This window comes from Choloepus didactylus, chromosome 1 (genome assembly GCF_015220235.1).
Source record: "Choloepus didactylus isolate mChoDid1 chromosome 1, mChoDid1.pri, whole genome shotgun sequence".
Lineage (NCBI taxonomy): Eukaryota > Metazoa > Chordata > Mammalia > Pilosa > Megalonychidae > Choloepus > Choloepus didactylus.
Window position 1 is genome coordinate 11,314,277 of NC_051307.1, and position 23,757 is coordinate 11,338,033.

Below are 23,757 nucleotides of genomic sequence, written 5' to 3' on the forward strand. Positions count from 1 at the left end.
TTATATTTGCTTTTGGTTTTGCTGTGAGCTGAGCTTTTTTTAAACCTCTTTCACACCCACTTTTTAATTTATGTTACTTGATTGCATTTTAGTATCATTTTAAGCTTTCTGGATTTAGGCAAGGTAGTAATAGATTCTTAGTATTCTTAAAAATGACACTCACTGGGCATAAGACTCCGGGAAATTCTGCATGATGAACTGGGATTTACCTATCAGAGAACCTGGATCTTGAGAAATCAGTCTTGATGAATGTTAATTATTGTGACTCGCTCTTAGTTGCTGTACCAGTTAGCTTTTGCTGTGTAACAAACCACCCCAAAACTTAATGGCTTCAAAATAGCAAAAACAAATTTACTATTTCTTGTGATTATATGGGGTGATTGAGCAATTCTTCCTGTCTGAGCTGGCTTGATTGGGGCTGGGTGGTCTAGGATGGTTTCCCAGGTGTCTGGGACCTCAGGTGCAAGGCTGGTGTGGCTGGGTTGTCTGAGACAGGACCCTTTCCACATGGTCCCTGATGTCCCCAGGAGGCTAGCCTGAGCTTGCTGCATGTGGCTGAAGGATTCCCAGCTGCAGAAGGGGGCAAGCTGTAGTACATGCACCTTTCAGATCTCTGCTTGAGTCATGTTGTCTAATGTCCCATTGACCAAAGCAAGCCACATGGCTATGCCCAGATCAAAAGATGGAGAAATAAACTGCACCTTCTGATGGAAGGATCTGCTGTGTTGCATTGCAAAGGGGTGGGTGCAGAGAATGGGGACATCTGGGGGCCGTTTACACTCACTGAGTGCTAGTCAATTTTACACCTGTTCTTTTATTAATTCTGCAAGTATTTCCAAACTCAGGTTTGAGATCAAAACAGAAATTCAGAGACCATTGGCACTCACCCATGATCACACAGTTAATAAATAGCAGAGCTGGGACTCAGCCCCAGGCCTGCCCTCCTCCACGTCTGGTGTGCTTCCCAGTCTGCCATGCCCCATCTCCCTGGTCCCCAGGTGGACCATACTGTTGGTCAACCTTGAGTTGAACTGGAGGATAGACTCTGCAAGGTAGGAATGAACAATGACAATGATGAGCTCTTTGAGCTTCAGTTCGCACTCTAAAATCATGTGCAGCCTGACCATGTGCAAGATACCTAAGCTTTCTATACCCCAGGCTTCAGCTGAACCACTGATACCATAATACCTGCCTGGGTTGTGTCCAGAGGATGAAGGAACCACAGAGGAAGTTTCTTTTCCCCTCACCTTTCCCAGCCAAAAAAACCATTTCAATCCTAATCTTTAAGTTTGACTATTTTTTTTTTATGGTCTGGCTGTCTTTTCCTGGCCCTCATCTTTCCTTAAGGAGTTGCTTCCCATGTGGTCTTCTTGTTGCCTCTTTGGTAGGTGTTCCGGTTTGCTAGTGCTGCCATTTTGCAAAACACCAGAGATGGATTGGCTTTTATAAAGGGGTTTTATTTGGTTACACAGTTAAACTCTTAAGGCCATAAAGTGTCCAAGGTAAGACATCAGCAATAGGGTACCTTCACTGGAGAAACACCAGTGGAGCCCAGAAAACCTCTGTTAGCTGGGAAGGCACGTGGCAGCGTCTTTTTGATCCCAGGTTGAGTTTTAAAATGGCGTTCTCCAAAGTGTCAGTTTCAGCCTTCAACAACCATCTTCAAAATGTCTCTCTAAGCTGCAGCACTGAGTTCCTTCTGTTTGTACTCTTATATAGGGCTCTGGTAAACTAATCAAGACCCATCCTGAATGGGTGGAGCCAACTTTCCATGGAAACATTCAATCAAGTGGTCACACCCTACCCAAAGGTGTCACTCACAGTTGGGTGGGTCACATCTCCATGGAAGCAGTCAGAAAGTTCCAACCTAATCAACACTAATACTTCTGCTCCCACAAGATTGCATCAAAGATAATGGCATTTGTGGGGCCATAATACATCCAAACTGGTACCGTAGGCTTTGCCCACTCGCCCACCTCCTCCAGGGCTCTCTCCTCCCCTCACAGCTGGACCTTCTGCAGTATGTGTCTCTTCCACGGGCCCCTTGTCACGCCCTTGCTTTTGCTTTGGATATTTTCCTGTCTCCTAATGCCACACTCGGTCTGGGCTTTCTTCTGAATCTGAACACGGAGAGGCACCAGCAGTGGCCAGCAACAATGAGGCCTAAGAAAACCAGTCATTTGAGCCGGGAGAAACGTCAGCGAAACCCTCTTAGTGCTTGATTGCCCTTTTGTTAAGAGAAGAGTGAGTCTTTAAGTGGGGCCGGAGAGAGACACTGGTCTCTTTTTAGAGTGGACAGAGCTGGGTGGCCTGTACTGAAAGGGCAGTGTTCGCGGCTGAAACTGGGTGTGCCGCGAGCCTGGGATTGTTGGGAGGCCTGAGAGTCGTCTGTGCAGGAGTGAGCTGGGCGCCAGCCGAGAGTCCGGCAGCCCCAGGAAGGGCAAGCCGAGTGCGTCCCAACCGAAAGCCAGGTGGATATGGTCAGTGCTGAGGGAATAGCACATGGCAAGCCAGCCTGGCAACAGTCAAGAGCCAGGGGGACACCTGGGCAAGCGGCTGAGTAAGATGTTCAAGAAGGATCCTGGCAGAACTTTCACATGCAGTACTGCATTCGGCCGCAAGCACACCAACACGGTGAGTTGCACTGACAGTTTGATAAATTGTGTCTCTGCTTAATTTTATTTTGAAGTTTGAGTCTCTACCAACCATGGAAGGTTAAAATAATTAGAGCCAGCAGGTGAGTTGGGAGCAGGATGAGGAAGGAGGTAAAGGAAGGAAAGAAAGATGGAAGGAAGGAAAGGATGAGAAACATCTATGCTTCTTAATGAGTAGATTGTGTGGTCAATGGTTAGTTTACCTGCTTGTTTTACTAAGTGACTCTGACTGTCTAGAATATGTATACAACCCCACACTCTATAGGTGTGTCAGGAAAGTATATTCCTATTCTTAGTTTACTTCGGTAAGAAGAGATAGTTTGTGCGTTTGTTTAATCATTGAATATACGGGAATGGGATAATAATTTGGGGTTCCATAGACACTGCCTTCATGTAGATTATTGACAAGACCAGTTTCCAAACAAAGGAAAAACTCCAATGAGTTTCTGGACTGGGTGGGGTTCTTGGGAAGAGTCACTGTAGAAATGCCATTTCAGTCTCCATCAAGGAATTCCAGAGATGCTCATTTCCAGGGTCTTTGAGAAAGGCGGGTGACATTCTTATTTACGCTCCAAAAGCAAGCTGGATCATTCCTCTTGGTGGATGGGAAAAATCAGGTATAAATCCAGAGGAACTTCATCAATAGCACAATGTTATAAAATTCAAGACCATAAATATCTATGAAATCATATTTGTATTTCCTGTGAACAGTGTACCCCCTCCTGACTGTCTTTTTTTATCAAATACCACACAGAACAGCATCACCTGTCTAAGGTTTCATTCATTCCTTTGCTAAAGCATTAGGGAGGTAGCATGAGGAGTGGCTGTGATCATGGATTCTGGGGACCGTCCCTCTGGATTCAAGCCCCAGCTCTGCCCTTACTAGATATATGTTACTTAACCTTTCTGTACCTCAGTTTCCTCATCTGTAAAATGGGCATAATGGTGGTCCTATCTTCCGGGATATTGCGGAAGTAAAAATCAGTTAATATAGGTAAGTGGCATGGAACAGTACTTTGCATATAGTAAGTGCTCAGTTAATGTCATTGATTATTATGGGCTGATTATCAAGGTTTGACATCACTAAGCATCAGGGTAAGTTAGAGCTGATAGATCTAAGGGGAAGCCAGGAATAAACGAAGGCACTCCTGAACTTTGCCTGCTGGCAATTGCAATGGAAATAACCTGCACAACCAGCATTAACCACTTAAATTCATTTGCAAAAGTAGAAACTTTAATTCTACAAAAAGGGAATGTGGTGAAGAGGTTTCTATGAGGAGTTAGTTATGGTGACATGGCTTTACTCATTCTTATTCTTAGGGAGAGAAGGGAATGTCTGTTTTTCAGTTTGTTCTAGTTAACTGTGACTTTATATACTAAAATTGTGCCTACCAGCAGCCAAGGGTGAACACGTAGGGGAGGAAGGGGGGAAGGGAGTGGAGCTTCAGGAACTGGCTCAGTGGCTTCAAGGCTTCCGCCTTTAAAGATGTCCATTCCCTGTGTCCTCAGACATTTATCAGAAATGTGAAAATAATTCAATCAAACCCTTGTCAGTTAGGTTAAATAGAAAAGGTAGTTTCTTTGTGTTAGGAAACTTTATTCCACCACAATTCTGTATTCTGTGTTTTTATTGCTCAAAACAATTTTGTATGAAAAGAATTCTAAGAATTTCAAATAGGGTTATGAGTTAAGAACTCATGCGATACAATCTGCACCACCCCAATATGTATATTCTTTTTAAAGACATTGTAATGGAAAGTAAAACAAGTGTAACATGGGAAAAGTGTTCTAATAAATACTTCCTCCTTTAATAATTCTTCATTAATTATTTTTAAAATTTTAATTCAAGTATAATTAATATAAATAAAAATACAAATATTTGGTGTTTGGTTCAACAAGGTTGGAGAATTGTATATACCTTAATAACCGCCATTCAAAGAGTTTTGAATGTTTTGGTCACACCAGAAAGTTCCCTTGAGTTCTTTCCAGTCCCTACTGTAAATCACTTTCTGATTTATATATAGATTTATGTATGCAGATTTGTTTTGTGTTTATTTGGATTTCCTATAAATGGAATCAAACTGTAAGCATTCTTTTGGGTTTGGTTTCTTTTACTAAATACGTTTTCAAGTCTCATTGTATTGTTGGGTGCGTCAGTAGTTTATTCTTTTTATTGCTGAATAAATTATTCCATTGTGCAGGTATAGCATGTGCAGTTGGTCCAGCAACATTTATTGCAAAGACTTCCCATTTTTCATTGAATTACTTCGGCATCTTTGTTGAACATCAATTGATTGTGTACATGTCAGTCTATAGCCTGACTCTGTTTCATCCAATTGATTTACGTATCTGTTTTTCTGCCAATACCACACTGTCTTGACTACTGTAGTGTTGGTCCTCCAAATTTGCTTCTCTTTTCATAATATTGTTTTGGATATTCTAGATCCTTTTTATTTCCATGTAAATTTTAGAACCCATTCATTTATTTCTTCACAAAAGCCTACTGGAATTTTATTTAATCAATAAATAAGTTGGGGAAAATAGACATCCTAATAATATTAGTCTTTCAATCAATGAACATGGATTCATTTATTGAGTCTCTTTAATTTCTTTCAGAAATTCTTGTATTTTTTTATGTGAAGTTTTGTACATCTTTCACTAGATTTGTTCCTTGGTGTTTGATGTTTTTTTATGCAATTGTAAATGGTACAGATTTTTATAATTCTACTTTCAAGTGTTTATTACATGTATATAGAAATACAATTGAATTAAAATGAATTGGGCTAAAATGAATGAGTGCTAAATTCACTTGTTAATTTCAGTGATTTTTGGTAGATTTCTTCATATAAAATAAATAATTTGAGACTAATTAAATAGTAAATAAATTAAGACGTGTAAGTGTTATACTTTTAACCATGTATTAGTATTTCTTTGCTTCTAAAGGTTTTGTTGCTGTGGCGGTGGTGATGGTGGCGGTGGTTTTGTGGGGAATGATTGGGAGAGAGGAAAGTTCATAATACAAATCATTTTTCTCAATTGCAAAATTTAGAAACCATATGGTTAAGCTTCTACATAACATCCTGCCTTAAACTGGCCCCAACACTTTGTAACCATATAGAAAACACACCCTTGCCTTTATACCTTCTGAAGCATCGTAAATGCAGTCTTGGTACCTAGAACTATATTTTTTTCCCCACAATTCTTACAGCATATTTCCTATACGTACATAGCAGGCACTGTTTTGAAATACCCTCTGACTGTCATTTGGTAAACCACATTCTGTTTTGGCTTGGAGCAGGTAGAAGCAAGAGTGTAACTATTGATGGCTATCATTTAGCTGCACATCAGGGACTGAGTCGTTCACATACCTCACCTCAGTCATTCCTCTCAAAGACCTCAAGAAGTTAGTACCATCCTTAGACCTATTTTAGACGAGGAACCGAGGCTTAGAGAGATTAGTTTGTTTGCAGTCACGCAATTAATAAGTAGCAAAGTGAAGATTTGAATCAAAGTTTCTGACTTTGGAGCCCCAGTTTTAACAACTTCCTACACTCCTTGGGTATAGAAAAAGTAATTTAGACAGATTGAAAATTCTTAGGCTGGTAAGAAATGACACCACCTTTCATTTATTACCACGTAATGGAATAAGGGGTGGTGATAAATCTCTTATGTCAACTGGCTGATGGTGGTGCTAAGGAGACCAAGCTCTCCCCTACAATCGCTGGTCACCATGGAGACCAGGGTGAAGGATTCAGGTCTCGGTGGCTGGGGAAATAGCACCAAGCTCAGACTCTGCTGAAGGTGGGTCCCTCAATCAGAAGGTTGTGTGAGTGCACCCCGGGAGTCCTCAGCCATGTTTGAGGGGCTCACCCAGCAATCACACACACAATCCACACGAGAACCCTGCACAGATTCCGCTACACCAGGGCTGAAATGACACAGTGATCCCCAAACAAAACAAAACATCTCTGGGGCAGTAAACGCCTGGGATAACCTGCCCAGAGAGCATCGGCACCAGAATTGCAAAAAAGGTACCCTGTATGCAACAGATTACAGGATCATAAAGAGCACGCTTGTAAAATAAAGCCCGTTGTGTTTCAGTGCAGACTGAACTTGGCAATTCCATGGCTGTATCCTGTTTCGATTAAGGGGGAGGGAGTCCTTAAGAAAAGGGCTTGAGAAGGTTCAGACAGACTCCGTTTTTTGCAGATTGTTCCCAGTTAAATCCGCAAAGATGTTTTCATGATAATTTAACTTTTCTATATGTTGACCTTTACTCTTCATACTTTAGAAACATAGGAGTGGGGGAAGTACTTTATAACCCCTGGTGACATTCCAAGAAAATGTCACTCATCGGTACCAGTGTTATCCTGGAATTTCCAGTCTGGAGAATGGAATTTGGCAGGGTCCGTCCACATCAATCAGGGCACCTGGATGGAACAGTATATTCTTCAGCTCCAAAAGACATTCCATTCCAAGAAACTCCATCTTTTCAGATTGTGGTTGAACTTGCAGTTCACTCCTTCACAGGCATCTCTCTCCTTCTACCTGCTGGAATTCTTCCAACCTGAAGGCCGGCTCTAAAACTGAGGGCCCAAAGCCTTAGGAGTGTTTCAAATATTGGAGGACTCTTGGAGTTCTTAATGCCAACCTGACCACCACTGGCCATGTCATGGACCAAGAACGTTGTGCTGGTTTGAATGTATTATGTCCCCCAGAAAAAGCCATGTTCTTTGATGCAATCTTGTGGTGGCAGACATAACAGTGGGGATTAAGTTGGAATGTTTGGATTAGGTTGTTTGCATGGAGATGTGCCCCACCCAACTGTGGACGATAACTGATGGGATATTTCCGTGGAGGCATGGCCCCACCCATTCGGGGTGGGCCTTGATCAGTGGAGCCATATAAATGAGCTGGCTCAAGGAGAGGAAACGGAGTGCAGCTGTGAGTGATGTTTTGAAGAGGAGCAAGCTTGCTAGAGAGGAACGTCCTGGGAGAAAGCCATTTTGAAACCAGAACTTAGGAGCAGATGCCAGCCACGTGCCTTCCCAGCTAACAGAGGTTTTCCGGACACCATTGGACATCCTCCAGTGAAGGTACCCGATTGCTGATGTATTACCTTGGGCACTTTATGGCCTTAAGACTGTAACTGTGTAGCGAAATAAACCCCCATTTTATAAAAGCCAATCCATCTCTGGTGTTTTGCATTCTGCAGCATTAGCAAACTAGAACAAACGTAATACAGAAATAACAGTTGGCAAACCTTCGCATTACATTGTGTAAGCTCTGAGTTACAACTGTTATAGGCAGAGGTTTTAAAAGCCCTTACTCTTATAACCTTACTTAATTTTAATCTTAAATAGCACAACTACTTGTATTTTTTCAACTTGAATTGTTTCTAAACTAAGCCAGTAATATCATTGTTTTCACAAAACCCCCAAGAGTACATGGCTTTCTACACAGAGCCAATAAAATAAGTCCTAGTTTGCCAGGCAGCTATGGCAAATACCACACGCCACACACTTCAGGGAGAAGCAAACCTGCCAACACCCCGATGTTGGACTTCAAGCTTCCCAAGGCTGTGAGACAATCAGTTCCTGTTGTTTAAGCCAACCAGTGGGCAGTATGTGTCACAGTGGCCCTGGCAAACCAAGATCGGGCTGTGACTTGGATAAGCTGAGTTCTCTCATGCAGTCAAGGTAGACCACCCCATCCATTCTGCAAACTCCCACCTATCCTTCAATATTCATCTCAAGGACCTGCTCTTTCTGGAAATGTTTCCTGGAAGCATTTCCTAGTTGCCTTTCCTCTAGGCAGTAATTATTGATTTTCTTGTCTGTCTCCCCTACTAGACTGCAAGTTTGTGTGCAAAGGGAAAAATCTTATTTCCAAATTGCTCTTGCCTGCCATAGAGCTGGCACGTAGCAGGTGCTAAATAAATGTCCTCTGAATGAAACAAATGGATGAAATTAATAAGGAATGACTTTGGCTTATGCTAAGGAATGTGTTGATTTCTCCCTTCCCTTTGCATAAACAAAAGGGCTGAGCTGATGTCTATCAAATGATCCTCAGTAGAATACACTTGGGATTTGGGGAAAGAAGCCTGGACAATTTCATGCTCAATGGAGGAAAATGTTTCACATGTGAAGAATAGCCCACAAAGATATATATGGGACTAGAAAAGGGAAAGACAGAGGGACCTAAATGGAAACTGTTCTCAGTTTACAAAAATGCTTTAACCAAGAGAGCTGTAATAAAGAGCTAAGTTATTAAAGCTCAACCAAATAAACAGACCTTTCCACCCCCATCCCACTAAATGAAAGCGGTCGTGTAATCATGCTTTGATTAAGGAATGCCCATGAGTTAAATGCTTTGGAATATGTGCATAGACATAAATCAGCCAATCCCCCTCTTTGGAGGCAGCATTCTTTAACGTCCATTAATCTATGGTTGGCTCCTCTTGAAGGTCTTGGGCCCCTCTGGGCTTCTCTATCTCTTAATTGAAGCGGTGTGCCTTGGAGAATTATGGCTTTCCTGCATCAACCTTCCCTTCCCAGGGCGTATTGCAAGACAAGTACAGGAAAAAGGAACTGGATTCAATTTCTAGGCCAGAACTTTCCCTGAGTACGTCTGTCTGGATGCACACACCCTCAAAGTTTCAACTTGAAGCAGGGCAGGCTTCTCAGATCAGCCTCCTAATTGTCGGTGAGTACTAGATGTCAGGCTGTCTTTCCTTGCTGACTTTGAGGGATTATGTATTTGATGAAATCCAGGGCTGTGGATCAGTTCACAAAGGGATGAAGATAGGCTCTGGAAAATATAGCTCCAGCATCTTTAATGTTCTCCTTTTCCTTTTATCCCAACCTTCACACTCCCGGGAGCTTAAGAATTCATAAGTCACCCGGGTATCTGTAAGCACCTCCTTCTTCCCGATGGCAGACAGATGTCTTCCGGCCTCCCTGCTGATCGACGCGAGGCCCCAAATTTATAATCCCGAAGCCAACAAACGGGGCCTGCCGAGGCCAGACCATCCACCTGGCCTTTGGAATTAATCCGGAGAGGAAAGTGGAGCCCACGGCAAAAGAGCCACCCCCTTTAGGCTTTGGAGACTTGGTTGTGTGCGATGGCAATAGGAGAACACTCTGCACACAGCAGTGTGCTGGTGCCCACATTTGGAAGGGATCAAGCCACCGCCATCCAAGTCATTCAAAGAAAGCAGCTGCACGAGGCATCTCATAAATTGTCACAGCAAGAGCTTTTGCAGAGAGGCTGCAGTGACCATGTGATTCCAGGAGCCACACCGGGGAACAGAGTCACTGGGGGTGTCCAGTTTCACCAAAATGCCACAAAAAAGCTTTGGTAAAAAACCCCAAGGGAGAAATTATTTGGTTATGCTGTGATTTGCATGTAGAGTGTTGGGTAACATCAGATCTCCCAAGTCAAAGACCTCTTAAATTCTTAATTTAAGAAGTCATATTTATTTGTTTGTATTTGTTTAGCAAACGTTTATAAAGCACATAAAGTATGAGCTTAAGTGCTTTTATAAGTGTTCTGTCATTTAATCCTTCTAATCATCCTATAAGAAAGCTATTATTATTCTCCCTCCCTCTCTCTTTCTCTTTCTCTCCCTCTCTTTTTCATGACCAAATCATTGGTTGCATTATTGAGCACACAGGATATTGCCTATACATTTGTTAAATGTCCTCCAACAAACTGTACTGGCTTGAATAGTAACCCCTGTGGTAGACTGAATTATGTACCCCAACAAAGGCATGTTCTTAAATCTGAATCCGTGTTCCTGAAGGTGCGAACCTATTTGTGAATAGACCCCTTGAAGATGTCCTTATTAGTTAAGGTGGAGTCCGACTGAATCAGGGTGGGTCTAAGCCCATGCTCTGGTTTGCTAATGCTGCCATCATGCAAAATACCAGAAACGGATTGGCTTTTATAAAGGGCCTTTATCTGGTTACAAATTTACAGTTTGAAGGCCATGAAAATGTCCAAATTAAGGTATCAACACAAGTGTACCTTCATTGAAAGAAGGCCAGTGGTGTCCAGAAAAACTCTGTTAGCTGGGAAGGCACGTGGCTGGCATCTGCTGATCCTGGATTGTGTTCCACTCCTCTCTCAGCTCCTGTGCTTTCTTCAAAATGTTGCTCTTGGGACAGTGTGTCCTATCTTAGCTTCACCAGCAGACCTTTTCTCTCCAAAGTGTCCCTCTCAGCTGCTCTGAGGTCCCGTTGTTTGTGAGCTCTTTTATAGCACTCCAGTGATTAAATCAAGACCCACCCTGAATGGGCAGGGTCCATATCGCCATGGAAATTATCCAATCAAACGTTTCACTCACAGTTGATTGAGTCACATCTCCATGGAAACATTCTATCAAAGGAGGTGCAAGCCAAAGAACCCCAAGGATTGCAGCAAGCCAGCCCCAGAATGCTACGGATGTTGAGAAGAAAGCATGGCCTTGCTGATGCCTTGATTTTGGACTTTTAGCCTCCAAAGCTGTGAGACACCAAATTCCTGTTGTTTAAGCCAATGTATTGTACGGTATTTGTCCTGGAAGCCTGGCAAACCAAGACATCCCCACAATTCATGTCCACCCAGAAGCTGTGAATGTGACTTTATTTGGAAACAGGATCTTTTCAGATGCAATCAAGTTAGGATGAGGTCCTGTGGATTCAAGAGGGCTCTAAATCCAGCATGGTCGGTGTCTTTATGGGGAGAGGGAAATTTGGACAGAGACACACACAGGCAGAGAGGAGAATGCCATGAGGGGACGGAGGCAGAGACTGGAGTGATCCTGGCACAAGCCAAGGACGGCCAGGGACTGCTAGCAGCCAGCAGAAGCTCGGAGAGGGGCATGGACAGACTCTCCCGGGAACTCCCAAGGAAGTGCTGATGCCACTTGATTTCAGACTTCTGGCTTCCAGGACTGAAAAAATAAATTTCTGTTGCTTTAGGCCACCCAGTTCGTGACAGTTTGTCATGGCAGCCCTGGGAAGCTCATACAAACTGGTTTAATCATTTCATAACACATTTCTAACTTATAGTTCCTTGGATAGTCAGTGACAGATATGAGACTTACTAATTCACGTAGGTATGGTGGATATAAAATGGGCATAATATGATAAAACAGATATAATATGGTAACAGGTCTCCTAATAACTTCCGTAAGACTTCAGGTTTCAATGGTTTTTAAATAATCTTATGGAACCAAACTAGACTGATGAATTAATAAAAAAGAAAAGACTAGAGGCTTGACCACTAGTGATCAGCATCTTTGATCAACTCACGGCCGCTTGTGACTCTGCTCTTGGGCTCTTCTGAATTCCCACTCATCTCCAGTGTCTGCAGGGAGGGGAATGAGGAAATTTAGTTACAGAACCAGCTGCAAAACTCCCAAGTGTGCCATGATTCCTGATGGCCTGGGGCCCTGCACTTAGTCAGCCTCTCTTGGGGTTTCAGACAATCTTGGGGGTGTACTGGAGTAGTTCACCCACTATGGGTGGTGCACACCCCCCAACTCTGCATTCAGTGACACTAACCCGAGGTGGGTATATTGACATCCTGGAAACTGGCAACTCCCCCAGCCCCCAGACTCATCTGACCGGCAGACCACCAGGAACAAGTGAACAAGTGTCTTAAGCATTCTGGATTTTTCCAACAAGGCAGGGGTATACATTAAAAAAAAAAAAAAAAAAAAAGCATTGGGCAAAATGGAAACCACAATATTCTAAGAGGCCTGCAGGGCTGGTTATGAGGAACCACTGGCTCTGGTGTTCAAGACAACAATCTTTCAAAAGAACTGGCAAGGAAAGAAGTGACAGAAGCAGCAGGAAGGGGCAGGCAGGGAGACAGATCTGCTTACCCGCCTGCCACTGAAGTCCATCTGGTGCCTTCTTCTAGGCTCTTGCTGGGTGGAACAACCTCTGATCTAAGCCCGACTGCTGCCAGGAGGTGAGTGGTTCTGGCAGAACAGCAAAACTCATTCTTTCATAGCTCATGTCAATCAGAGGAAAACGTTGAGGCAGCTGTATTAGTTTCCCCTGGCTGCTGTAACAAATCGCCACATACCGAGTGGCTTAAAACAGCGTGAATTTATTCTCTTAATGTTCTGGAGGTCAGAGGTCTGAAGTGGGTCTCGCTGAGCTAAGATCAAGGTGTCAGCAGAGCTCCATTCCTGTCTGGAGGCTCTTGGAGAGAATCTGTTTCCTTGCCTTTCCCAGCTTCTAGAGGCTGCCCACATTCCTTGGCTTGTGGACCCTTCCATCATCACCCTGATGCCATCTTCTGCCTCCCTCTTCCACATTTAATGGACCCTTCTGGTTACAATGGGCCCAAGGGATAATTCTGGATAGTACCTTTATTTTAAGGCCAGTTGATTAGCAAACTTATTTCCATCTGAAGCTTTAAATCCTCCTTGCCAGGTAACATTCCATAGTCAAAGGTTCCTGAAATTAGTCCATGGACATCTTCGGGAGTGGAGAGGAAATATTCTGCCTACAACAGCAACACATCACCTGGGGTCCTCAGTCACACGCCGTGGAAGTGACTCTAGCAGTAAATTTTGGAAGGGCATCGCCAAAGTGACTCACCCCCAGTCTCTTTTCTCAGTGATGGCCAAAGCTGTGTGGAAATGATTTTGGACCCATTGTTCACTGTGCTGGAGGGACTGAAACCACATCTGTTCCGGATCTTGGGAATGGGGTTTTCTGGTAGTTCTGCAGCCTTAAGGACCAAAAATACCAGGTGCTGGTGTTTCCATCCCCCAAATGTTTACTCCATCCTTTGCGCCAAATGCCTTCAAATTTTGTCCTTAGTTCGTTGCTCTTCTTGGCTTAGCCGTAACTGGAAGTTCTCCTGCCACCCTTGCTTACCTGCTAAAGTGCAGCAGAGGGTGATTATTCCTAATCTAGAAAAACACACCAGATTTCTGTAATGGAAAATTAATACTTGAATGAAAAAGAGGTTAATTTTGCTGAGCTTGAAGGGGACTCCAACACTGACCACAACTCCCCCTTTGGTGTCCCGCTTTAGGCCCCAGGGAGAAAACTTTGTAATCTGCTTCACCATTGTCATTCCTGGGAACTCCACAGAGCTGGGACGGAGCTGGCGGGGAGCAGGGGCTGGACTTCAGAAGCACAGGCCTTCACACCTTCACAAGTGTTCTTTCCGTTCAGAAAAGAGTACATTTCTTCAGCATTGGGGGCGTTGGAACCAAACCAACACCTGTCTCTTGATAACATAACTTCAAATATGGCACAAGAGCACCTGGGGGAGAACAAGTGGGTTGGAGGGTTATTCGTTTCACTGCTCTGCAGGAGGCTCCAGAGGAGACCCAGCCCAACAAACGGCTGAACCTCTTGGGGCTCATGGAGTCCTGTCAGAGGGCTCAGGGTGACACACACAGCTCCTCCGTCCCAGAAGCAAGGCCTCCTTCCCCTCCTCCTAAACCTCCACGCAAGCCAATCTTTTCTAATAACCGTTTCCTGCATAAAATCAACAAGGGGAAAAATTCCTCTTTAAGCACATGTCTCGATGGTTACATTTCTCTTTGACAGAGAATCATCAATGACGGCCCCAGAAATCATAAGACTGTACACATTGCAAAACTCTGATTAATGGGGTAAGACAGATTGTTGATATTCACGGAATTCCATAGTCTAACCTCAGACCCATGTTTACAGCACATTGACTTGCAACTTTTTTTAAAAGTACTGCTTTTTATGTTTGGTTATGCGGGGAGAGCTCTACAGTAAGGAACCAGGCCAACATGCCTTGTTGGATAGCCAAAACCAGACAGTGCATTTTATGGAGCAATTTAAGATTTAAAACTCAAGCAATGCATGCAGATACTCTTGCCCCTACCTTCCCTAGAGTATCTGCAACAGGGCCTGGATGGAAACCTTCAGTGTTCTCGGAGATATGCTTTCCAAAGCAGCATGGTACTTTTCTGGTTCTGACGAGCAGCAGAGCTAACCAATGTACCTCAGGCTGCTATAGTTTATTTTTCACTTAACTTCTTGTATTAAAAAAAAAAGAAAGTGAGTGAAATGTGGAGTGCTTCGTGAAATGCGAGTCTGCTAAAGAACGATAACATTTCACTCTGCGTTTGTGCAGCCCCGACGTTCACAATTAGGCGGAGGTGGAAGGTGCCCATGTCCATTTCCATCATCCTGTTATGGCTTCAGAATCGTGCCATGTTATTATTTGTCCCATTTTGCAGAGGAGGCCAATGACGAGCGGAATGAATAACTTACCTCAATTACCCATGAAGCCAGGGTTATTAGGAATCGCAGGCCAAGGGACTCACCACAAAACAGCATGGCCTTGACGAGTAAGGAAAGCCAAGTCTCCATCCTCTGCCCTCACTGTCTCCTACTGAGTCAGGAAAGGGGCCAGATGCAATTTGTTCATGCAAAAATAGCACAGAATGGGCAGGGCAGCCACTTGAATATTTTCTAGATAAAGGAGAAAGAATTTCTCTAGAGGGTATTGAAAATTATTTTTCAAAGCAAAACTGATGAGGAAATCATGAACACAAGTGACATGTGAGTTGGAGGCGATCAAGTGTGGAGAATGGGGACTTAAGGAGGAAAATGAGTCCTTTTCCCCAAGAAAATCCCAGAAGAGGTTTTGTGACGTTTGTAGAGTCAGAAAGTGGGAATTAATTGAGTATATAGCTGAAGAATGAGCTGGGACAGAGTTATGACAGGGGTGAAGTTTGTTCTCCTGTTTTCCGATCTCCCCCCACTCATCCAGCCTGTTTCCCACTGCTGGGTCCTTCTGTGCTCACATCTCCTGAAGAGACCCCACCGGGCAGGCTCACCAACCCCATGGAAAGCCCCACTGTCCCAGATCACCACCCTTATCAAAGACCAACTGCTCCTCCTAGGCCCGTTCCTTCAGAGTCCTCACTTCCATGCATATTAATGGATAATACAATTATCCATTACTATAATTCCATGCATAATAATCTGCCTGTTGGATGCAGGCAGATTCAACAGAGAAATCACTGTTGCAAATATAGTAGCTAGACGGCCTGTCAACGCTCATAGTAATAATAATGCTGGTGATAGTAATAATAATAAAAACATTCTTCACTGCATTTTCATGCCTCGAGGAACGTAACGGTGTCATGAGAGGAATGCAAAGAAAATGAAAAAAATAATATTTGGCGTCTGATATTCAAATTAGGATTTTGCAGCAAAGCAATAAACATGAAAGTCAGAGCTTTTTGAGAGAAAGGATGTCCGCAATTCTTTCCCATCATATTTGCACACTAAGCCCAGCTTGGAGGAGTAGCCCATGGACTGTGTATGAGGCAGCCCCAGGCAGAAGGGAGGAGGGAGTGGGTCCTGCTCCTTCCGGTCCTGGAGGCAGAAGGGAGTCAGCCGCGAGGTGTGTGGGTCCTGACTCACCTCTCCTGGCTGAGATCCACAGAGCAGGAAATGCATTCACTGAGTTGAAGGGAATCCAGAGGGCAGAAGGATTCGTATTCTCTCTCTAATTGGGTGGACATCAATCTGCTGGTTGTCCCTCACCAATACAGGGGTCCCTGATGGAGAGGCTCCTCTGATGAAGGAGTCTGGTGGCCCTAGTCTGGGGCTCTAGATGGCTAAGTGGGGGCCTGCCAAGAGGCCCAATACGGTGGGAGCAGGGGCACCTGCATCAGAGGTGTCCAGAGACAGATGGTGGCCATGGCGGAGTCCCAGAGGGCTCCCTGCCCCCTCCCAAGCCACGGAAGGGGCCACCTGGTCCTGACAGGTCGAGAAGGAATGGCTCTTGTATTGGGCAGTCATGGACATCAGCTGGCCAACTCTACCCAATAAGGAACAGCCAGACCATCCATGGAGGTCACGTTCCCCAATGCCACCAGGGCACATAAGCTCCCCTCCTTCCTCCATATGCCCAGGCGCCATCTTGGAGGGGGCAGTGGGGTTGGGGGTAGAATCTGGCAGATCAAGCTAAACCTTTGGGAACATTTGGGGACTGTTTAAATCAGTAGGACTGGGTTGGATCCTCAAACTGTTGCTGGCATGGGAGGATAAAGCACACAAATTGAGAGTGAGCACTTAGAGACTCTTTGTTTTACTTTCGTGGCTGCCAAAACCAACACCATATTGTTTATGGCTTAAACGATGGGAATTTATTGGCTCACGATTTTGAGGTTAGGAGAAGTCCAAACTCAAGGTGCCAGCACAGGGATGCTTTCTCCCAGAAGACTGTGGCATTCTGGGGCTGGCTGCCGGCAATCCTTGGTCCTCGGCTTTACTGTCACATGACAATGCACATGGCAGCATCTTCTCCTCTCTTTTCTGAGCTCCATTAACTTCCAGCTTTTCACTGCTTCTCGTGGCTTCTCTTTCCGTATCCAATTTCCTTTGCTTATGAGGACCTCGGCCATGTTGGATTAAGGCCCACCCTCATTCATTTCGGGTCATGTCTTCACTGATAATCTCTTCAAGGGCCGTATTTCAAACATTTTCATGCCCACAGGACCAGGGGTTGGGACCTGAACATGCCTTTTATGGGGGACATGATTTAATCCCCAACCTTCTTGTAGCATTTAAACAGAAGAATTTCATATTTATTGAGGCTACCCAGAAAAAACTTGGGTTTGTATTGTGTATGTCTTTAAATTTTATTTTCTAGTAATGCATTTTTATTGAATTTTACAAAAGTATCTGTATTAGATTCAAAGTTAAAAACAACAAACAAAACAAGAAAAGGGTTCCCTTACCACAGGTAGTTTGAGAATCACAGTTATGGATGGGACTAGGTTGTTTTGTTTTTTAAAAAATAAACCTTCTATTTTGAGACAATTTCAAATGTTTTTGCAACTGTTGCAAAAATAAAACAAAATCCATCCAGAGAACTCCAACAAACTCCCATCCAGATACCCAGATCCACCAACTTTTAATTTTTTGCCACACTTGCCATATTATTCTATCACTCTATCATCTATCTATCTATCCCTATCATCTGTCAATCCATCATCTATCTATTCATATATTTATATCTATCAATCTATCATCTATCTTTCTATTAGTCTATTTTTTAAACGTTTGAGAGTAGATTCTACACATCATGCTCCTCAAACACTTAATACTTCCCTGTATATTTCCTAAGAACAAGGACATTCACTTATGTGACTACCTTAAGTACAGTTATCAGGTTCAAGAAATTTAACATTGCTATAAAGCCTACAGTAGGACTAGGTTTTAAACCAGACTAAGTACATTTTTCCCTTCTATTCAGCAGATAGGGACTTGTAAAGAAAGATCAGATCCATTTTGGAAAAAATAAAGCAATGTTTTCTCTGTGCATCTGAAATGTGGTGAGAATGAACATTTTTATCCTCACCACATCTCTTAACCTTCCCTTTGGACCCAGGGTTGGGTCCTGGGAACTTTGCCATCCCAGGGAGCCCCCTCTGTGGCTGCGTTGAACCTCCAAAAGGCGTATCATCCAAGGGTTAACCTATGTGGGGTCTACAGACAGACAGGATGCCAAGCTTTACTTAGAAGATGTTAACACCAGTCTGCACAGGCAAGAATTCTAAAGTACATTTCTCTGACATACCACGCCTTGCTGACTCTACAGATCAGAGGAGTCTTCACCAACAAACAGATCTACCCCAGGTTTCCATGAGCAGTGATCTCCCCAAACACATCCAAGTAATTCATTGGGGGTCATTAACTTAGCTCTCCCAGAAGTGAGGGAAAGCATAGCACATAAACAGACCAAGAGCTTCTTAACTGAAAATCAATCAGAAACAAAGACAGGTTTCTGCCCAAATTAGTGAAGTCAGTGGGAATGCATTTCCACTTCCTGAGATTCTCAGGAAGACCAGGTGTGCGGAGAAGAGCAGGAAGGGAATTCAGAGCAGCCAGCGCCTCTCAGGCACAGGATGCTGTTCTAAGGGTTTCTGTGTTGGCCATCTGCACTGGGATCAACAGCATCCCCCCAAATTCATGTCCATGCAGAACGTGGGATTGGGACCTTATTTGGAAATAGGGTCTTTGCAGGTGTGAGCAAGTTAATCTGAGATCATACTGGAGTAGGGTGGGTCTTAATCCAGCTGATTGGTGTCTTAAAAGAGGACACTTGGACCTGGACACACAGAAGGACGACAGCCCTGCAAAGACGAGGCAGAGATTGGAACAATGGGGCCGCCAGCCAGGAACGCCTGGAGCCACCCGAAGCTGGAAGAGGAGAGGAAGGATTCTTTCTTGGAAACTGGGGGGGATCGTGGCTCTGCCAACATGTTGGTTTTGGACTTCTGGTCTCCTGAACTCCAAGAGAATATATTGCTCTTGTTCTGAGCCACCCAGCTGGTGGTGATTTGTTAACAGCAACCTGGGGCAACAAATCCCTCATCCTGTTTAATATGAACAGCTGTCCACTGGAGTTAATATCGTTCTCCCCACAATAGGGAAGAGACTGCGGAGTTGGGCAGTTAGGAAATTTTCCAAAGGTCACATGCCTGAAAGGGGCACAGCCGGACTTTCCAACCTCTGTCTGCCTGACTCAAAAGCCGTGGTTTCCCCCCCACAGGGGAGGCCATGAGACCCCAAGAAAAGGGCCTGGATCGAGGGGCCTGTAGGGACGGGGCACGCGAGGGTCCATGGCCAGTGCTTTTGTGTGTTTCCCTGTCCCTGTGTAGACTTCTGGCCCAGTCGCCTCCAACTGGGGGTGGGTCTCGTACAAATGAAAGATTTTCTTGCCCATAATGGAGCTGCGTTTAACTAGAAAATACAGAAAGTCACATAGGAGCAAACGACAAGTCTCTTTGCTCGGAGAACTGTAAACTGGAAGACAAAAGGGTCCCCAGGGAGCAAGCTGCGGCTGCGGCTCGCATCTACCAGCCAGTAAACAAGACGGCCACACTCGGCATCAGGAAATGAGGTAATGAAATTACTCACCGTCATCCAGACAGCTCGGACGGCTGCAGAGTGCCCTTGGAGGAGCACAGCGTTTGGGGCTGGTGTTCGTGGAGTGACTTCTTGGGGGATAAAACTGGATATGCAGGATGGGACACAGTCAACGTGAAACTCCTTACGAAGTCATCGTCCTAGAGAAGTACAGCCAGACTCAGATTTCTTTGCAAACTGTGTCTCGTGTGTGTGTGTGTGTGTGCACATGTACACACAAACACATAAAAAAAACGCATCCTAAATGACAGAAAATCAGAAGAAGAACAGGCTGTGTGTGTGTGTCCATATTTGCAGTCTTGGAAGCTTCTGTCAAAGCTAAAAATGCTAGGTGGGAGCTGCGACTCTTTGGAGACTGTCACCCACACCCGCTGACCAGCCTTCATTTGGGAGAGAACAACCATCTTTAGCCTGTGGTTCAGTCAGGAGTTGGCTTTTAAGACAACCCGGAAAAGGTCCTCGTAAACCCCAGATACATCCATCACCCTGGCAAGCCCCTGGGGGCTCCAAGCTCTTTTGGTTTTACAAAACATCAGAAATGCTTGAGTGTTTGAGAAAACGTAAGATCTTGGAACGCTTTGACTGTTTTCTTACAACTTAATGAGACTGCATCGTTGATAAGTTCAGTTTTGAAGCACGTTAGTACATCCCCTGGGCCGGACGCACAGAGCCAGCCGGGTTCTCTGCACGGTCGGCTCCTCCGCTGAGGCCAACGCAGAGACGAGCAACGACGGGGTCATCCAGCCCTGCAGCCTCCTCCTTTTGCTTATATTTTCCAGTGATTTCTGGCAAATCCAAGGAGGTTTTGGCCTGTTTTATCGTGGCAATTAGTTTGAAGTCCCTCCCAATATATTCCAAATGTTAGAAAAACAGCACTTTTAAAATCCTGAGTGTTAGGCAAAGCTAGAGGCATTCATTCATTCATTTATTCATTCATTTGCCAACCATCAATGGGTTTACAGCTGAGCACAGGCCAGGCCTCTGGTTGGCCCTGGGGTCCATGGAGTGTAAGAGAGGCTGGTGTGTGCTGCGAGGGGTTTGGTGAACACCACTTGTGGCTGTCACTTGGGGGGGAACATTTCGAGTGGAGAGGGCTGGGAAGACAAAGGCGATTCTGTGGCTGCCCCCTGGCTACATGGGGTCTCTCGATGCCGTGGAGGTAGGGGCAAAACATAACCAGTGTTTCATAAGTGTCCCCTTGATAATAATGCATTCTGCTAAAAATGCAAACCAACAAACACAACACAACTCCCCTGTTCTCAAGAACCTTTAAACGTAGTTGGGGAAATAAGACATACAGAGGCCTGGACTCCTAGAAACTCCAGTGCAGTGGTTAAAAATACCACTGATCTGAGCTCAGATCTCAGGTTCATCATCTTAGCTGCATGACCTTGGACAGGTTTCTGAACCGCTGGGTGCCTCAGTTTCCCCATTTGTGAAATGGCGAGAATACCAGTATCTATCTCTGATGAAGGTTGCAAGGAATTAGTGAGTGTGACACTCAGAACAAGGCAGGCTGGATTTGCTACAGGCACTTATTGTGTGTGGCCATTTAAAGTATTGCTTCTGTCCTTTAGCCACATGGGGCACTGCTAACGCGGTTTGCGGTTTTGCATGGAGGAGTGTTTCTCTTGAGGGCAGAGCCCGCATTGCTGGAGTGCCGGGGACTGGGCCATTGAGTGTCCCTTGAAGCAGTGAACGAGTGGGAGCAGGCCTGCTTGGCTGGAATCTCTGCAGGGGATGGTGGCAAGCCGTGGTTTTGGCCCGGAGTTGGGTGGACTCTGGATGGAGTGGACTGCTGTAACAAAGGACCACAAACTAAGTGGCTTAAAACAATAGGGATTTATTGCCTCCAGTTCTGGAGGCCGTGCTCCCTCTGAAACTTGTAGGGGAGGAGACTTCCCGGCCTCTTCCAGCCTCTGGGGTTTGCCAGCCACCCTCAGGGTCCTCGGTTGGCGGTGCCGTCACTCCAAGCGTTCTCCTCCATCTTCACAGGGCCTTTCATTCTGTCCGTCTGTCACGTTTCTTTTCATAAGGACCCGATGATATTGGATCAGGACCACCTTCATCCAGTTTGGCATCATCTTAACTAACTGTGTCTTCCAAGAACCTATTTCCAAATAAGGTCACGTACATGTGACGGGGCTTAGGCTGCACCGTGGCTTTGGGGGGACACGATTACACCCACAGCAGCACCTCACATCAGGAGAGAAAACACCTTCCCCATGGGTGCCTGTGGCCCAGAGCTGGTGTCCTGTCTAAGGCTAACCAGGGAGACAACTGAGGTCAGTGGCCCAGCTCGTCCCCTGCTCATCCTCTGTGCAGGGCGGGTGTCTGAGCTGGAAGAGCCAGGGATTTACCCCTCACTGCTTCCTCTGACTCCCTACAGCCATGCTGGGTCTTCCTATGGAGTCGCCAAGGTGGGCGCATAGAGGACACAGAGGCAGGGGACAGAGAGAAAAGGCTCTGGGGTGCTGGGGTGGGCTGCCGGAGACCCCCTGCTGTGGCTCAGGAGTGGGGATTGAGGAGAAGATGGCTGGGAGGTCACCATGAATGAGTCCACAGGAAGCGAACCCTAACTTGCTGGAGCTGCGGGGCCTCCAACTGGCCAAAGTCCATCCCCTTTCCACCCTCACCTTCTCCTCCCCCCCACCCCTCTCACTCCAGGAAAGCGGTGTCCATCCGAGGAAGAAGCAGGACCATGGCAGCTCCTGCCTGGTGACCTTGGTTAGGGGTGTGCAGCCCTCCCATTGACGGGTCTTCTGAGGGTCCAGCAAGCTTCTGACACGATGCCTTCGTCCAGCTCAACACTCTAGAAGAGCTGGTGCATGTTTGCACAGCCAGTAACGTAATAGCTGCCGTTTTCTGAGTGCTGTCCTTTTGAGGCTGTGCTGAGGGCTTGGTGCATCTTCCCCAGACTGCCCCTGGCTGGTGGGACAGCTGGGTGAACCCCCAGGCTCAGACAGGTCAAGCCGCTGTTAAGTCAGAGTCAGAAATCCCTAAACCAGAAGCGTGCAAGCATGGCATGAGGAGGGGGGTGGGGGGTGAGCAAGGCTTGCAATGGGGAAATCAGGGTGCCATCGTCTTCAAAGCAGGGACCCCCCCCCCCCCACTTCCAAGAGGAGCACGACATTCTGACACATTTATTTTAAAAACTGGAGAGGTCCTCTCTGGTTCAGTAACATATTATTTTGTTTTTGCCTGGTTTTGTGCTGAGGATTCAAATTTCATTTATTCTCAGGTCAGTAAAAATTACAATTTGGTCAACAGTAGGGTTGATTTCTTGGCTCAGGTTTGAGTCTCAATTCAATGCAACTGTGGATATCTCAAGAAGGCCAAAGGGACAGCATCTGGGGTGATAATTTCCAGCAAATATCATTAGTGACCCTTTTAGGATAATGAGCTCTGTGGAGGTTCAGCTTGGCTTGGCCACAGGTCAAGCCACTGGACCCAGTCATCAGCTCCCTTTTTGACACAGAACATCTTAGAACAAGGTCAGGGATGCTGAGAGTCCACTTATCTGCAGAAGTAGGCAGCAAAAGTGCGTGCATCTTTGCAGTTCCAAGAGCAATTCTTATTTCATTAATTTTTTTTTAAATAACATTGGATGTTTTGCTGCTGAGAAAAGCAACCACTGATCCCCATACCTTTCTTATTACTTGGGAGAATTTTTCTTCTGAACGTGTTTCCTAGGTACCTTTTAGTTTTCCTGCATTTGGCTCATGCCAGCAGGCTGCCTGCAAGAAGGCCTCGTGACTCAATGCCAACTCTGAAGAACATAATCAGTTGCAAATGTTTCGGGGTGGATTACTGATGAATGCAGTAACTTTATCACTTCTCCCATTTTTTAATGTTAGCAAACTGCAGAAATCTCACATGAGAGGAGCTCCTTCCCTACTTCCTCCCCTGCTCAACCGTCCTTTAAAAAATGATTCAAACAGCAGCCAAGAAGGATGGGTTGTCTGTAGCTGGCAACAGCCTGAGTGTCAAGGTCAAGAATTGAACTCTCATCTCGGCCGACAGGACCAAGTTGTTGAACTGAATTGCTGCCTGTCTTGTTGATCTCCAACAGCAAGGGAGCATTTTGCTCGCTGTTATTTTTCTTTTCACATGAAAATGTGTTTCTCTTTGAACAGCCAGCCTGGGGATCACTCCTGGCTCAT

The 23,757-nt window shown here is 45.2% G+C and overlaps 1 protein-coding gene across 2 annotated transcripts in view; it reads left to right on the forward strand.

Annotated features, from left to right (window-relative positions):
- Positions 1–2,347: 2,347 nt before the first annotated feature.
- The window catches only part of CLDN14 (claudin 14), a 98,337-nt gene continuing 76,927 nt past the window's right edge, over positions 2,348–23,757 (forward strand). For both annotated transcript variants that reach the window (XM_037850712.1, XM_037796827.1), the window contains exon 1: positions 2,348–2,634. The gene's annotated coding sequence lies outside the window, so the exon portion shown is untranslated. The remainder of the gene's footprint in view (positions 2,635–23,757) is intronic.